This window comes from Xyrauchen texanus, chromosome 10 (genome assembly GCF_025860055.1).
Source record: "Xyrauchen texanus isolate HMW12.3.18 chromosome 10, RBS_HiC_50CHRs, whole genome shotgun sequence".
In the NCBI taxonomy this organism is placed as follows: Eukaryota; Metazoa; Chordata; class Actinopteri; order Cypriniformes; family Catostomidae; genus Xyrauchen; species Xyrauchen texanus.
This window is the reverse complement of record NC_068285.1, coordinates 45,645,053-45,662,593: the sequence shown is the minus strand read 5'-3', so window position 1 is coordinate 45,662,593 and position 17,541 is coordinate 45,645,053. Positions and strand designations below refer to the sequence as shown.

Genomic DNA, 17,541 nt, shown 5'->3' with positions numbered 1-17,541 from the left:
GATTTTGCAAAAGGAATACATTAAGGTGCCAACTATATGATTTATTTTTCTCCGTATGTGGCAGCACCTCCAAACTCACCAGGGGATGAGTCTAAGATGTTTCCAACTGAACAATCAACAACAGATGAAATGAGGGATAAAATATATATATATATATATATATATATATATATATATATATATATATATAATGCATACTAATGAGCCACAAATCGAAATATGAGGTCAATTTGTAAACATGCTAAGGTGATAAATATGCATGCAAATTTCACCTATTCAATATATAATGACGCATCGAAAATGATTTGAGGGCAATTGACAAGTAAGCTGATAAATGGGCGACGCTGTTATGATCATTGTATGGAGAGCTATAAAGTAGCCACAGATTGCCTGGAGCTCACTCACTCGGGGTAGAGCCAAGAGGCCAATATTATGAGAGAACCCCCAGAGCCAACATCTTATGCCAAGGACAATATTACGTCCATTTTGAGCAGCAAGTGTTTGATTGATACAGAAATGTGGCAAAACATACGAAAGTACACTGATGCGGAAGTTTGGCGGAATAATGCTGAAAAGATAAAACTGACAGATGAACTAAATGCATTTGTTGGTCTCATCTATTTGAAAGGTTTTACAGGAGGCAAAAGCATGAGATTGGGTCACTTTTGGGTCTAATGAATTTGGACACTCTTTTTTTTCAAAGAGACAATGTTGCGACAGAAATTCCGAGATATCATGCTGTGCTTTGATGACAAGAACACGAGAGCTGCCCGCTTTGTGACAGATAGATTTGCCATGATATCTGAGATATTTGACACATTTGTGAAAAACAGCATTGCTTCATACATGCCCAGTAAGAACATAACAGTTGATGAACAACTGTTCCCTACCTAGGCGCGCTGTAGTTTCACACAGTATGGCCAATAAACAGGACAAATTTGGTATAAAATCCTGGGTGGCCGCTAATGTTGAAACAAAATACATGCTGAACGCACACTAGGGAAAGACGACAGTAGGCCGGCTGGTCAGCAGTTATGGGACAACGTTGTCGAGCCTTACCTGGGAAATGGAAGAAATGTAATGACAAACAATCTTTTAGCAAACAAAACCACCATTGAGATGCCCCCATGTATACAGGCACAGTCTGTCGGTTGAGTATACCGCACATAGAATACATAAATAGCTCTAATATAGGTTTTGTTTCTCTTTTTTTTTCATTTATTTTTTTTATCTGTTTATTTTTTTATTCGGGTAGAATATATTTGTATTTTATCTCACGTATTATAGCAGAATGTGTAGTATAATGGAAAATGTATATATTTTTGTAGTCTATATCCCTTTTTACTAAATATTTACTATTTACCAAAAACAATTTAAAGCTTCGCCTCCATTTTTACAGTTGTTTTTTAAGTTCAATTAATGGTAAAAATGCAGCCTCTCTCATGACTTTATTGTAAACTATACACACAAAACAAGGACACTTATGGCACTTTTCCACTGCATATTACAGTTCGACTCGCCTCAACTCTACTCGCTTTAGTTTTCCGAGCTTGCATTTCAACTGCAGTTTAGTGCCACCTCAACGTGGGTGGGATTATAGGCTGATCGTCATAGTTGCGCCACCTCTACTGCTGTGACATCATCTTAAACACGACACAAACTGATCAAAACAATAACACAACCGCTAGCTGTTAGCTACTAGCTGATTGTGCTGCATAAAGCAGTTTTTACATGGTGATTTTACACAAGTTTAAGTTAAATTGGCCTGGTTGTGTTAGAATCAATCTTCCAGTAGCTGGTCAACTAAATAAAGTGAAGTTTTCAAGCAGAGTATAGAGTTAACATAAAAAACTATACCATCCTCCATCGTGGATCAACACCAGTCCAGGGCCTCCCAGTGCTCGCTGGTTTAGATGGCGTCCATTTGGTCGAACCACTTGCACTTTTCCTTGATGGTTCTGTAGTAACTTTTAAGCTTAAAATTTTCCCTACACTGTTGATAGGTCCGGGGGTAGCCGTGTGCGGCCAACAGCTGAGACACTTCCTGAGAGACTTTTTCGTTTCGCTCATCGCTAGCGAGTGGACCGTCTGCACCTCGTTTATTGACCACGGCGTGGTTTTGCGCACAGCCATTTCTTTTTTCACAATTCGTAAGTCTCGTGAACAAATGATACTGCTATCGCTGTTGCTAACTTTAATACTAGCGGGTTGTTGTCGCTTGTCGGAAATCCAGTGACGCTGGTAGTGACGATTCTCCCTGACCAATCAGTGATCTGCAGGATTTTTGACGTCACATTTTAGTATCGGCTCAGTTCACTTGGAACCTCAACCGAGGTGGTATTGAAATCCAGGTACCAGGTATTATCCACAGTGGAAAACCCCAAAAATGCGAGTTGAGTCGAGTTGTACCGTGTAGTGGAAAAGCCCCATTATACACCATGTGCCGTTTTCACAATGGAGTCAATGTGTGTCTCCCACTTCATGTCCTGAGAGTTGGTAGTGCCCATGAACCTGAATGACCCACATTCCATTGTGTGCATGTCGGAGAGGGGGTTGGGGTGATGGAAATGTATATGGTGGAGTTACAAACATCTCAACATAAAGAGAACCAATAGCTTAGTTGACAGTAAAATATACAGAATGCTGTTTGGCTTAAACTCTGCATATCAGGTCACCTCAATGTTTGTAAACCATATGGATGGATTTTTATGTAATTTTAACCTCTGAAATGTACTGGTTATTTTGGGGTAAATTGCTTTTCTCACAATTTTTATAACACAAGCATTCATACATAAATACATTCTCCTATAGCTTCTTTCACACCTTCACCATTTTCAAACTAATGAACTACAAATACTAAGCTGATAATTCTGCGTACACATTTTAAATTTTAAAATCACTATTTTATCCAATAAAACAAATGTGGGTACATGCGTCCATGGGCTGTCAAAAGAATATGTTGAGAGCATATCACAAACGTGATTGTATCATGGTAGGTTGGATCACACTGCACAAAAATGTCTCCCATCCGCTCGTCGATATTTAGACCTCTTGGCGTATAAACACGGAAGTGGACTCTTCTAGCTACAGGCCTTTGATCACAACGTAATTTATGCCAAACGTGAACAAAATTATACAAACTAAATATACGACGAGCATATCCTAAAATAAAGCATTTATAGGACAACTTTTTTTTTTATAAACACGAAATCTGTTCAAAAACAAACTGGACTTAATTGCGCACACACAAAAAAATTATTATCATTAATATATATCATTATATCATAATAATAATTATAATAATAAGATAATAATGACTTCTTAAATATTCTGAAATGTAAATGCAAACAGAATAAATCTGGACATAAAGAATAACATTTATTTGATGAAAATAATTTTTGAAAGACTGAAAATACATGAATGGTATTTTATTATTAATTGATTATTAATTACAGTCAAGGTAATGACAGATTACATGTACATGTAAACAAATGCACAGAAAAGAAAGCTTTTATTTCATCTTATTTCCATGTAAATACGTGTTAAGATGTCGAGAATTCAACGATTTAATTACGAATAACATCCATCCATCCATCCATCCATCCATCGTCAACCGCTTATCCTGTGATTACGAATAACAGCAAAATTTTATTATTATTTTTACTATATACACTACAATTATTATCGATTATATTATTATAATTTCTTTTGCAAGACAAAGCACACCTTTGCTAAAAAGGAATATAAATGATAATTCATTAATAATTCGAACAGATAACAGATTCAATTCTATTGTATAAAACAGAAGTTAACGCAAATAAATGAGCAGAAGTTGTGAAAGATTTCTCAGTGCTCAAGAAAAAAGTTTCCATGATGAAATTGTAATATTTACTCAATCATATTTTGGCTTGTATAATGGTGATAGATATTCATATCACCCTCGCACTCCTCCAGCTACAACCCTTGGATCACAATGTAATTTATGCCAAACGAGAACGAAATTATACAAACTAAATATAGGAGCATATCCTAAAATAAGTATAAGACAATGCTACCAGGACAAATAGGTCTGGATCAACCGTAGACAGAATGTCGATAAATTCAATCTATAAGTATTTATATTTATCCGGTCCTACTCGACCCGCTCTGTATGGGAATCGAACCGGCGTGGGAGGCGGGTACGCTAACAAGGAGGCTAAAGGCTACAGCCTCTAGCATCAGTGCACAACTTGAGGTCAGGAGAGTGAGGATTACAAAATGCACAGCTATGTACCAGCTGGCTCCCGTTACATGTAGGCCTACTGCTATCTCGCAGTGACATTTTTAAGACCAATCCATTGGCAAGAGGCGCCATCTAGCGACCATTATGTGTCAGTAGCAGTGTCCCTGTCTGAAGACTATGCGGTCTTCTGACCCCTCCTTAATCACATTAAGAGTAGGTTACAGTAGTTCCGTGTTAATCTGTTAATGTGTTCATCTGTTTGATACATTTTAATTCTTTATTTATTTACCAATATAATGATAATTATATTGCTTTTACTTGAGCCAGCACTAAAGAAAATATGTTCACCCCATATCTTCCCAAATTTTCTAGCCTCCTGCCAGGAAAAATGATTTTCTTGAAGAAACACTATATCATATTTCTTACGTTTAAGAAAAGAAATAACCATCCTTTTTTTATGGGGTGCCCCAACCCATTCACATTCCACGTGGAGAGAGATAACACACTCATATTAACATTTGACATTTTGATATAATTGAAAACATTTATTGTGTGCAAAAATAGAACTATAAAGACCACATTTCAGCATTTGTGCAACAATAAAACCCAAAACTTCCCCCTGAACAAAACAAACAGAAAAAAGAAAAATGTGCGCATTAACCCTGCACTAATTTGTGAGGCAAAATACACAAATAATGTGTAGATTCATTCACAGAACTGTCTCCAAGGTATGTTCCTGCATAAAACAAACTCCAGCTGATATAAAGCCGTTCAGTTTCCTCGGACAGACATATGAATGTTCAGTGAGCCGGCTGTTTGTGAGTGCAGCAGATGACGTAATCATTCCAATGTCCTGCAAAAATACTCACAAAACAAACTCCAACCGCTAGGCGGAACCAGCACAAAAAGAAACAAAACATTCATCCCGGTTCCTCGGATGGTCAAGAGTCAAATTCAATCGGAGGCTGCATGAAAATATATACCATGACTTTTGTGTAGGCAAGTTTATATTTTTCGGTCACCCATAGTCCCTTGGAGTGTCATTCCACAAAACAATCTCCAGCCACTAGGCGGAACCAATACAAAAAGAAACAAAAATGATGCCCATCTTCCTCAAACTGTCGAGACAGTGAACAGCGATTTGATCCACTCACATGGGAAACACCCAATGGTTACTCACCCATTGTTTTTATGTAAGGCAATGCTTGTTTTGGGCACAAAAATACTTTGTGGCCGTCCTTGGTGTCTTATTCTCAGTTTTGCCGGAAACATCAATGCAAAATCTTCCGTTGATGTAAGAGTTTCTTACATTCCTTGAACCATCGCATTTCTCTCTTGTCGAATTAGCAATATCTGGGAACAAGAAAATATTGTGATTCTTCCAAGAAGGCTTTCCTTTGCTCCTCGCCTGGCGCAACACGAGATCTTTATCAGGTGATCTCAGAAATCTGGCCAGAATCTGCTGTCTCTCTCAGCATATCGACGAGTATTGTAGTTCCTGCCTAATTTGTGAAAAATCACTCAAGGTTTTGACGCCAGAAGAAAATACTTTATTATCAGAGATAACAAGCCGAGTTGCCCCTGCAGAAACAACTGAAGCATCTCTGGGTTAGTGTTCACTTAAATACATATCCTTTACCAAGGTTTGGATAATACATTTCAAACATGTCTCCATTATCCATCATCCTATTCTTTGACTCCAGTCTGATTATTTTAAGAAGTGGACAGGAGACACCTTTGGAAGAGCCTCACCATGTATTCTCTCAATAGTCATGAGAGCACATATGTGAGGCTATTCCTGTTCCTGCATGGGCCTCTACACACACACACAGTAAAATACCTGCTTGACCATCAGAAATAATTGTAGAATAAAATGGCATTGATTATACTTGATTAATGTATACTTGACTTGATAAAAATACACCACACAAGCCGGGACTCTGTGAGCTTGCTCGATTTCCAGCTTATGGCCTGTTATGTCGAGCAGACTCGGGAAGTCCCCGGCCTGCGGTTCTGTCAGGGCTTTCATCTTGAACACGTAAGTGTCTTTTAATATCTCCAGAGCCCGATGATTTAGAATTCTTTGCCATAATTCGCTCAAAGAGCAAATGTGTCACTAGGTGTATCAAATTCCACTGGATTATAATATGTTAGATAAATTAGCAAAGTGCGCAGAGTTCGCAGTCTACACGTCTGCTCCTCGCATGGCATCACGTGACCCTCCTCGGACTGATTTTTTATCAAACTGTCTCGCCATCTGAAATATCAGAGTGCTCTCTGTGCACAAATCAGTGTTCATAGGCACAAGCCTCAACAATCAGCGGTGAGTTTAACAACATTAATTGGCATGTGCAACAGAATCCAGACATAATTAGTTGTCCATACCTGAGCATGCGTTTAAGCCTTTCTGGAGATAGTTTAGTTATGCTGATTTGTTAAAGATAGATTGCACTGTTTAGGTGAGCATTTGATGGTGTCTTTTTCATCCATCCATCCATCTTCAACCGCTTATCCGAAGTCAGGTCGCGGGGGCAGCTGCTCCAGCAGGGGGCCCCAAACTTCCCTATCCCGAGCCACATTAACCAGCTCTGACTGGGGGACCCCGAGGCGTTCCCAGGCCAGTGAGAAGTGTGATACCCCTGTAGTTGGCACACACTCTCTGATCCCCCTTTTTGAAGAGGGGAACCACCACCCCGTTCTGCCACTCCTTAGGCACTGTCCCAGATTTCCACGCAATGTTGAAGAGGCGTGTCATCCATGACACCCCCTCCACATCCAAAGCTTTCAGCATTTCTGGTCGGATCTCATCAATCCCCGGGGCTTTGCCACTGCGGAGTTGTTTGTCTACCTCAGTGACCTCCCCCAGGGAAATAGAATCTGATCCCCCATCAGCCTCCGGCTCTGCCTCTACCATAGAGGGCGTTTTGGGATTTAGAATTTCTTCAAAGTGTTCCTTCCACCGCCCAATAACCTCCTCGGTTGAGGTCAACAGCGTCCCATCTTTGCTGTATACAGCTTGGATGGTTCCCCGTTTCCCCCTCCTAAGGTGGCGGATGGTTTTCCAGAAGCACTTTGGTGCGGACCGAAAGTCCTTCTCCATGGCTTCTCCGAACTTTTCCCACACCCACTGCTTTGCCTCCCTCACGGCTGAGGCAGCAGCCCTTCGGGCCTGTCGGCACCTTGCAACTGCCTCCGGAGACATCTGGGACAACAAATCCCGGAAGGCCTCTTTCTTCAGTCGGACGGCTTCCCTGACCACCAGTTCAAGGCATCCACCATGGTGTTCGAGGGTTACCACCCCTTGCGGCACCTAAAACCTTGCGGCCGCAGCTCTCCACCGCGGCTTTGGCAATGGAAGCTTTGAACATTGCCCACTCCGGTTCAATGTCCCCAACCTCCGCAGGGATGCCTGAAAAGCTCCGCCGGAGGTGTGAGTTGAAGATCTCGCGGACAGGGACCTCCAAACGTTCCCAGTTCACCCACACTACTCGCTTGGGCTTTCCAGGTCTGTCCAGAGACTTTCCCCACCCCCTGACCCAACTCACCACCAGATGGTGATCGGTTCACAGCTCTGCCCCTCTCTTCACCCGAGTGTCCAAAACATATGGCCTCAGATCTGACGACACGATTACAAAATCGATCATCGACCTTCGGCCTAGGGTGCTCTGGTACCACGTACACTTATGAGCATCCTTATGTTCGAACATGGTGTTAGTTATAGATAATCCATGACTAGCACAGAAGTCTAATAACAAACATCCACTTGAGTTCAGATTAGGGAGGCCGTTCCTCCCAATCACGCCTTTCCAGGTGTCCTTGTCATTTCCCACGTGTGCGTTGAAGTCACCCAGCATCACTATGGAGTCCCCTACTGGGGCCCTATTCAGGACTCCATTCAGGGTCTCCAAGAAGGCCGAATACTCTGAACTGCTGTTCGGTGCATATGCACAGACAACAGTCAGAGTTCCCCCCCCCACAACCCGTAGGCGTAGGGAGGCGACCCTCTCGTCCACCGGGGTAAACTCCAACGTAGTGGCCTCAGCCGGGGGCTCGTGAGTATCCCCACACCTGCCTGTCACCTCACACCCTGGGAAACTCCAGAGAAGAAAAGCAATCGATTAACGTTCAAATAAAATGCGCTGAAAAGATTGGTTTTATTCACTATTCTTGAAGTGGTCAAACGATCGTGTCTCATCTGTTCAAGGTCTGTAGGCCTAGGAAAAAATGATTATATGAATCTGAACCTGCAAATATCCTGATCATATTTGGTTCTATACATTTACATTTACATTTAAGCATTTGGCAGACGCTTTTATCCAAAGCGACTTACAGTGCACTTTTACATTGACAATCTCCCCGGAGCAACCTGGAGTTAAGTGCCTTACTCAAGGACACAATGGTGGTGGCTATGGGGATCAGCTGTGAGTCAGCCATCTCAATCCCAAACAGCATCATTCCCCAATGATTATCTGTACAAAAATTTGGCTCCTGCACTAGCTTTTGTGTGCAAATTCACAATATTTGTTCCCTCACTGAATAGGATGATACTTTATAGAGACTTTTTTTTGCCCCAAAAAGAAAATTAAATTTAAGTGCATTCTTAAGTAAACATGGCAGTTTATATGACTATTGTTTACATATGTTGGTTGATATTGTGACAGGGCTTTAGCATGTCTAAATGTTTCTCCACAGTTGTAATAATTTGTAAACAATAGTCCTAAAATGATAAATAGCATTTATAATAATTAAAAATCAATTATTATTATGGTTTTTTTTTTCAAAGTAAAGTTGATCAAAAATGATTTATTAGTTGAGAGTCATGTTTGTTCTTCAGCCAGATCCAGACCTTAAAAAAATTATAATTCAATATACAGTATACCCTGTGACTATTTTAAAATGCATAAATCCACATTATTAGTGTTTTTTTTTTAAGTAACATGTAACTTGGATGATAAATTCTATCATAAACTATTATAAAATCAGAAACAAATGTAACCCCGCCAAGTTTTCATCTGTATAATCTGGCCCCCACAAGAAAGTAGTTGAGAGCCCTGATTTACGTAGTTAGAATACGATACATTTGTAAATAATTTACAATATTCAGGGCCCTACAGCACCAGTGTTTTACTCGCATTTGGAGTTAAAATTGGAAATTTTGTGCAAATATGGACAACTATTAAGGCACACCAACCCGATCTCATGAAAAGTCGACATAATTTAAGAGTTGGCAACTTTGTATGGTACTTCATCATGTGCAAATTTCCAGATGTCTAATGCGGAATTAAGCATGAGTTCCGAGCACGAGGCGTTAAGGACATACTTATTAATATTATGCCTTTACCCAAACCCCTTATCTAAACTTAACCAATCAGTAGAGTGTGAAAACATGATAGTAAGATGTTGTGTGTGACAGAAGCAAGTAATTAGTAAGTAAATAGTGAAAGTCATAGGAATTCAAACGAGTGCAGTCGCACGATATCATACGAATTAGCCAAATTTAGAAAAGTCATATCATCACCTTCCTAAAATAATGCCCCAAGTAATTTTTTCAGGTTTTTCAGAAAACACAAATAACTGAACCAAATATCATGAGATGATTTAGGCAAAAAAAAATATGTTTGTCAAAAAATGACTGATTATTTTCGGAAGGTGACGATATGAACCCTGAAGATTTCACCATCAGAGTATGTTGGGCACACCAGTAATGCCCAAAGATATGAATTTATTATTGCAGCCTACCATCAGAATAAATACTCCCTAATGCACCTTTCCTCATATACCAAGTACCAAAAGAGGTGCGTTAGTTATTTTTGCATTGAAAACGCTGTTTTTTAGCTCTCACGTGGCTACGAGTGCTCTCCCTACTGCGGTAATGTTGATTTTATGTTTGACATTCTTTTATATTCAGAATTAAACCCATTTAACTCTCTGCATTGTTCACATAAAGAAGCCAAAACAACAGAGATATACATAAACAGATGTCCTTGATATACTGTACAGCACAAGGCTTACATTTCAAAACAGGTTTCTTTTTTCCAACCAATTTTATTAACTCAAATCTTTTAAACAAATTAACCATTTGAAGTTATGACATCACACCAATTTTAAAATACTTAGAAAAATATTCCTTTTATGACACAATACTCTATTTATGGAATATGCACTTATGTGTTTTATAAAGAATGTAGAAATCAATTTTATTTATTTTTTTATTCTAATTCAAATCAAATCAAAATCAAATCAATTTTGTTGTCAATCAACTGTATACACAAGTGCAAAAGTAGGTGAAAGTCTTGTGTGCAGTTCCGAGTAACATAGCAGTCATGACAGTGATGAGACATATACCAATTACAATAAACAACATATTTACACAACACAATTTACAAATCAAATGTACACATAATTACACACAACACAATATACAAATAATAATATGCCTTTGGAGCAGACCCGGAGGGAACAGGGAGCTCTGCATTCCACTTCAAAGGGCTGTGCCCATCAGGACCACTTTTGCTGCCGCCGGTTTCCGCATACGCTGCTTCCGTTTGGGCCACGGCTTGCCTTTCCTCGCCGGTGGCTCACTGGGGGCGCTGAGGCAGCGGGCAAGGGGCTGTGATACATTACACCGTTTCAGCATAAAGTGTCTCATAACCTGCAAGTTTTGCTGAGTCGCAACGTAATGCTCTGCGAACTTATCCACAGAGCTGCTGAAGAGGCCTGCTGGAGACACTGGAGCATCCAACAGAGCGACTTTTACCATATATATATATATATATATGTACACACACACACACACACACACACACACACACACACACACACACACACACACACACACACACACACATATAACAGTATACAATGCTTATAATATATGATTATATTGATATAATTATATGATTTGATTGATAAGGATACACAACTCCTGCCGAAACGCTTCGGGGAATAAGGATGTTGAAGCGGCCCGGTCACTAGCGAAGCATCAAGCTGTAAGGCAGAGTAATGTTCGTCGGAGCACTGCAGCAAGTGGAAAGTCTTCTTGTTGCCATGAAGATCCCGCCCACTGACACGTGTAGTTGGTGGTGAAGCAGTAGAGGGCTTCTAGACAAGAGATGAATCACTGACTTGAAGGAAGAAAATTCGGAGAAATGGTGTTTGCGCACCTGCTTTTATAGCAGACATCTTTGCGACCTAAACCGGGGGGCTCAAACACCATAGCTATATATTTTAGAGAGGTTTCAAATAAGTTGTGTGGAAGGACACTCCCCATATCCATTAGCAAATGCAATGTCAAGTGTACTGAGTCGTAAAGGAACCATAAAATGTGAGATAACATTAAACAGTATTTAACTATACTAAATATAAAATATAAAATAATTAGCATTTCTCACAGTTATCAATAGTGTGTGAGGAGAGAGAGCACGCATCCATGGCGATGATATACTGTATGTGTAGACGTGTATATATAAGTAAAGGGGGCTTCAAGGTAAAAAGGCTGGGAACCACTGGTCTGGTGCATATTTTCATAGAAAAGTTATAAAAAAACAGCATATATATATATAGACACAGAATTGCTTCTTTGTGGTAGTTTATGTCATATACAGTCAAATATATTAACATTTTATAACTTTCATGAACAACCAATAAAGTTTTAATGTATTAAACAATACTTAATAGGCAAAACTGAAAATACAATAATGTAGTTATGAATGGCATGAAAGTTTGATTTAATAGATATAAATGTTCATGAAATCTCTACAATATATGTTTGTTAAAGGCAAATGGAGGTACAGTGTAAAGTGTCATCAATATATTTTTAGTTTATTAGTGACTTCATGGCTGATGTAGTTTGATGCTGCCTGCAAAGTTAATTTACAAAATGATCATTTGAAAAAGGTTTATCAGAGATGGTGTCCTTTGTCATATATCAAGCATCTTTTTGTTGATAAATTCAGTATCGATGTTTAGTGCCTGCTTGTCTATATGCATGCTCTGTTGTGATACATTAACAATTACACATAAAAAAAAGATTACAAAACAATATTCCATGCAATTTAATGTACTGTCAGGCTATTTGTCCCATGTCTTTAAAAATGTAAATGCGAGGGAATGCAAAACAATTTCAGAAAATAGGTTCTCACCACATCCTCTCTGGGGTTCTGTACAAAAGTTCTTGGGCTAAATGCTATTCTTTTTTATAGCTTTTATTATCTAAAATTTCTCTCCAGTTTTTGTTTTTTTATCTTTGACATCTGTTTCCAGTTACATAAAATGAATATTGCCATCAGAAAACAAAAACATATTACAGATATGAAAAAATAGCTTTTTTGATAGTTGTAATTCAATAGTTGATATCAGGAATGGGCATTTATTGATGTTGTTTTTTTATAATTTTTTTTTTATAATCTTTTTCCTAGTAAGAAGTTTATAGCAGATACAGTATGTGTATTTGGAATTCCAATGAGTATAAAGTACATTTTATCTGTAATTGTATTTTCAACAGTACTGAATGACAGATCATTGTGAAATCTAACTAATGAAAAGGCCGTTACATATTTAAAAAAATTACTTTTTACAAATTGCATTTTTGATATCAAATATACTATTTCCATGATGAATATAATTTTTTAATCAAGATTTTTTTTTTCTAGTGTAGACAAACCAGTCCATTGTTGATCTCAAAAATTAGCATTTTATTGCAGAGAATTTTATTATATTGTAGATTTATACTGTATAATTCATATCCTGCTCAACATTAAATGCCAAAAGGGCTTGCGATATAACTTGATCTTGGAGCAAAACGTGTTCTCAATGGCAAATTAGAGGTGTTTAACAAAAGTAAGCCTGTAGCTAATTTGCAGTTTTTGTGTGGTAGAATTGAATTATTATGGAAGCTCAGAAGTGTGAAATCACCTACGATCAAACCGAACCTGACACTATACATTTTGTTTTCTTCCATTATTAGGAAATTATTCTTTCAAGTAACCACTACACACTGTTTTCTGAAAAATACTGTATCAAATATCGTGAAAACCATTTGGTCAGGCTATACATAATGATGTGGATGTTTTACTGAGAAAGAAAATCCACAATGCTAAACGTTTATCTAAGTTCACTAAACTATAGGCTTTGGAAGAGTTTGGAGTAGAATGGTTAAGCCACAATCCTAACAGGAATCCACTATTAATGTTCTTTCCATTTATTTCTTTATAGCTGACAAACACTCCCTGTTCTACATATACACCGCTTTATCCAAACCCATGGATCTGCCAGGCATCTATGAGTTCACTGCGATGGGTCTACTGGATGACAGACAGATTGACTACTACAATAGTGAGCAACAGAAAAAGATTCCTAAACAGCACTGGATGGAAGAGAAAATGCAGCAGGATTACTGGGAAAAAGGCACTCAGTCCCGAAAGAGCAAAGAGCAGTGGTTTAGTGTCAGTGTCAACATTCTGATAGACCGAATGAGACAAAATAAGACAGGTGAGGAACATCAAGGGATTTTAATGTACACAATCATATTCTCTGTTATTTGAATCATCAGACAAATATTTTCACTGGTCTCAATTTCAGATGTCCATGTTTTTCAGTGGAGACATGGTTGTGAAGTTGAGAAACAAGGAAATGACACAAAGTTTTCCAAAGGCAATCTCGGTGGATCGCTCCAGTTTTTGAAGCTGTCCAAACCAAGAGAAAATGGGATGGCGTACCCATCCTAAACCAGTACACCAAGGGTTATCTGGAGAAAGAGTGTGTGGACTGGCTCAACAAGTTCAGAGAATATGGAGACCAGGAGCTCAAAAAGAGCTGTGAGTAAATCCAATTAAATTTAATAAAATATACTTTATTATAATTATACACATATTTTTAAATATATGTAGCCGGTTGTTGTAAAGAAACAGCACAGGATAAAAAGAAGAGAAAAAACAGCGGTCGATTGGGCCGTATATAAAAAAAGTACAAAAATGAAATGCGAAAATAAAATACGATAATGAAATACGGTAGAGGCCAATGTCAAAAGAAAATATAAACAGGGCATTAGTCTACCCATATGCTTCAGCATACATCACCTTAATACATGCTTACATCATTCACAGCATTTTATGCATTTTTAACCAGGCTGTAAGGGCATGTATAACAGTTTAAAACAGTAGAATTCTCATTAAACTTGTTCACTAAACTGGAAAACACTCTGGGCTTTAAATCATTAAATAAGACATGATTCATTTTATATTCACACACCCAGATTTCACACGTGCACAAATGTGGTCAAAATCCACACATACAGTCCATATGCATCCCAAGTAATTCTCAAACGATGAACAAAACCAGGAGCTCTTCTGCACAACGTATGTTCTCACGTCTCTAACATGAGAGAGTGGCGAAAAGCGCGTGTCGCAAAACTCATGTTCTTAAAGGGGCCACGAACAATTTATGACTAGAGTTAAATTACATGACATTTTTCCGCTTGGCTTCATATAATTCCATAAGATTCATAACAGTTATTTGAGTGTGGTGTACCAACTGAATGATGGATGCTGTTAAAATGTGAATTTACTCTACTCATCCTTGGTTTGTGAATGGACATTTGATTAGCAGCAGTTTTATTTTGATTTGACACAATGTCAACAGGCTGCTGACTGATTGTTCAATTGTTTCCTCTGCTCTCAGCACCACCAGAGGTTTATGCGTTTGCAAGGAAGTCTGTCAGTGACAAAAGCAAACTGAAACTCACCTGTCTGGCCACTGGCTTCTACCCCAAGGATGTGACATTGAAAATAAGGAAATATCGAACATCTCTGCCTGAAGATCAGATTGCTTCATCAGGAGTCTTACCAAACCATGATGGAACATTTCAGATAAGGAAGAGTGTGGAAATACTGGATAAAGAAGAAGCAGATTATGATTGTTATGTGGCTCACAGATCCCTTGATGAACCCATTATCAACAAATGGGGTAATTAAATCTGATACACATAGAGGCAGGATTATCACTTGATATTGATTAATTTAAAGAGCACCTCATTTTCACTGGCTGACATTTATGGAAAGTGTGGCAACTGCGCTCCAGTGACGGGCATGGGTGTTATCATTGGAGTGGTGATTGGAGTTGTGTTCGTATTGGTTATTGCCCTTATAGGTCTTTACATCTTAAAGATGAAAGGCATTTGTGAGTAGTGGCTATTTACTCACACACATACTTTGGGTTTTATACTTTAACTAATAGAGACATTACCCCTTTAATTAAAAGAAAATGAGAGAAGCCTCTGATTTATTATCATAAATGGCTAAATCTTACCAGCATATGGACTCTGTTTATGCTGCTGTGTCTCTGATACCATATTAGTTTTATGTTTAAAAGAAACACTTGAGTGCAAAGAACAATAATAAAGAAACACCTTGTTTAAATCTGTCATTCCCTCAAGTTCCCAGATCAGCTCATCGGGACAAGAGGACCCCTATTGAACAAAATGAAGTATTGCCTCTGAATGCAGGTATCAGCTATCTTTAAATATACATTTAATTTCATAAAAATAAGTGGTGTTGAAATACAATTTGTCACAGGGATTCAATGACAGGTTAAATGGTTATTGTGAGCAGACTCTGCTAAACACACATCATGGCTTTATTTGTGTAAATGAAATAATTTATTTGACACAAAGGGGAATACCAGTGGAATACAAATTCAAAAAGTAACAAAGTCAGATGTGTTCAGACACACCATAAACACACAGCAATGATTTAAACAATAACCACATTTATCTGTCAAGCTTCATTTCAGTCAAGACCACTTTAAAACATCTTGTAATAATAAAGCATCCTACATTTTACAACAGTCTCGCCTAAATCTCACAGGGGGGCTGCTTTACTCAATTTGTACCTCTACTTTCATTCAGATGGAAGAATTTTTAATGTATAAAGCCTAATTATGGCCCTTCTCTTCAGCTACTTGTTTCTCAGCAAGACGTGATGCAATCATGTGCTTAATTACATTTATGTTGTTGTTCTTGGCAGATACTTTTAACAAATACTGTTCTTAGATAGGTAGTGAAATGGCAGTTCACCCAAAAGTGAACTTTCTCGGCCTCATACTCAAGCCCATATTAATTTTCCTCTTCTTTTAAGCTCAAAAAGGAGATGTTTAGCAGAATGGTAGTCTCAGTCACTAACATTCTATATTCTATATGGTTGGCTAGAATTGAAGGGGTACCACTATTATGCACTGCATGCCACTGTGTGAAGGGTGCAGCTAAAAAAAATAATGAATGGAGGAATTCAATCTGACGTGTGTCTTAAAGCTGATTGCAGAACTTTTTGATTTGACCTGTCTGAACTGCCGTGTAGCACGTTATTCTTCTGTTTTACAGCAGGCCATGTGAATTCTACTGTGATACCTGTCGACAATGTAAATAAGCCTGAGGAGGGAGAGAGACTGCTTAAAGGTAACTACATGTTTTTATAAATGTCACTTATCAGGAAAATGCCTTTTGTTTTAGGTGGGACGATATGGTTATCTTATGATTCAATTCAATATACGATACGAGGTTCACAAAGAGTTATTCGTATACATTTATTGTAAGAAAAGACCACAAACAAATTAACCTTTAAAATGAGTTGGTTACATTCAGGCTGATCAGGTGTAGAACAAGCAACAGAACTGAACAGAACCTGTCTTGAAAACAGGGATTTTTATGTCTGACGGATCATGTCATTTATGATTGTGTGGACATAAAACAATAATGCAGATGTTTAAATTATGTTTAAATGTCAAAATTTGCCTCATTACAGTTCTCAATATTTCATAATTAGAAATATATTGTCCCATCCCTAATTTATATATTATAATTCTATTATTATATTATAATTTATATGTATTTCCATTATGGAAATGAATGTCAGTTGTACACATCTCTTTACATGGACTGAAAGTGGAGAGAGAACCTTTCATTGTGCATCAATATCTCTCATGTAACTTTTGAATCCATATGTTTCATGTCTAGATGGATCAAAAGCAGGAAGTCAGGAGAGCGATTTGTCTGACTCTGGTAAGCATGACCCTCATTTAAATATATTTCATGCTTAATTTAATATGGCAAATTATAATACATTATAGAGACAGTTTGACTCTTTGTTTCTCCAACAGGAAATGGGAGCAACTCCAGTGAATTCTCTATGGACAACAAAACTGTCAATCATTTATGACATTTTTCCACTGCACATTACAGTTCGACTCACTTTACGTTTCTGAACTTGCTTTTCCACTGCTGTTTAGTTCCACCTCAACGTGGGTGGGATTATAGTCTGATCGTCATA

General features: G+C 38.1%; 1 long non-coding RNA gene and 1 pseudogene across 1 annotated transcript; both read left to right on the top strand.

The window, feature by feature from the left end:
* LOC127650124 (class I histocompatibility antigen, F10 alpha chain-like) overlaps positions 1-15,405 on the top strand; it is a 32,795-nt pseudogene extending 17,390 nt beyond the window's left edge.
* A 288-nt stretch (positions 15,406-15,693) lies between these two features.
* Positions 15,694-17,277, top strand: LOC127650270 (uncharacterized). The gene is made up of 3 exons (XR_007971417.1): positions 15,694-15,722; positions 16,596-16,670; positions 17,229-17,277. It is a non-coding gene; the product is annotated as an uncharacterized LOC127650270 (long non-coding RNA).
* Positions 17,278-17,541: the final 264 nt, after the last annotated feature.